We start from the raw sequence: 810 nt of genomic DNA on the forward strand, positions 1-810 counted from the left end.
CGTCAGTTCTCTCTCTCTCTCTCTCTCTCTCTCTCTCTCTCTCTCTCTCTCTCTCTCTCTCTCTCTCTCTCTCTCTCTCTCTCATACACACGCACGGGCGCGCGCACGCACACACACACACACACACACACACACACACACACACACACACACACACACACACTCCCTCCTCCTCAGCTTCAGAGAGAAGGTGGGAGATTTCTAACATATTGCCTATAGGAGGTGGACAAAATAACCATAATGATGCAGTGCAGGCTCTGATTTTAATGAATTATAATTAGTGGTGGGCAAAGATTCACTTTCACATCCAAAATAAAAGCATATATATATATATATATATATATATATATATATATATATATATATATATATATATATATATATATATATATATTTATTTATTTATTTATAAAGTGTGTGTGTGTGTTATACACTCGCCAGCCACTTTATAAGGTACACCTTGGTACTGGGTTGGACTCCTTTTTGCCTTCAGAACTGTTTTAATCCTTCGTGACATCGTACTGGAAATATTTCTCAGAGGATTTGGTCCATATTGACATGATAGCATCATGCAGTTGCTGCAGATTTGTCGGCTGCACATCCATGATGTTATTCTCCCGTTCCACCACATCCCAAATGTGCTCTATTGGATTGAGAACTGGTGACTGTGGAGGCCATTTGAGTACAGTGAACTCATTGTCATGTTCAAGAAACCAGTCTGAGATGATTCGAGCTTTATGACATGGCACGTTATCCTGCTGGAAGTGGCCATCAGAAGATGTGTACACTGCGGTCAAAAAGGGATGGACA

The sequence above is a fragment of the Danio aesculapii genome, chromosome 2 (genome assembly GCF_903798145.1).
Source record: "Danio aesculapii chromosome 2, fDanAes4.1, whole genome shotgun sequence".
In the NCBI taxonomy this organism is placed as follows: domain Eukaryota; kingdom Metazoa; phylum Chordata; class Actinopteri; order Cypriniformes; family Danionidae; genus Danio; species Danio aesculapii.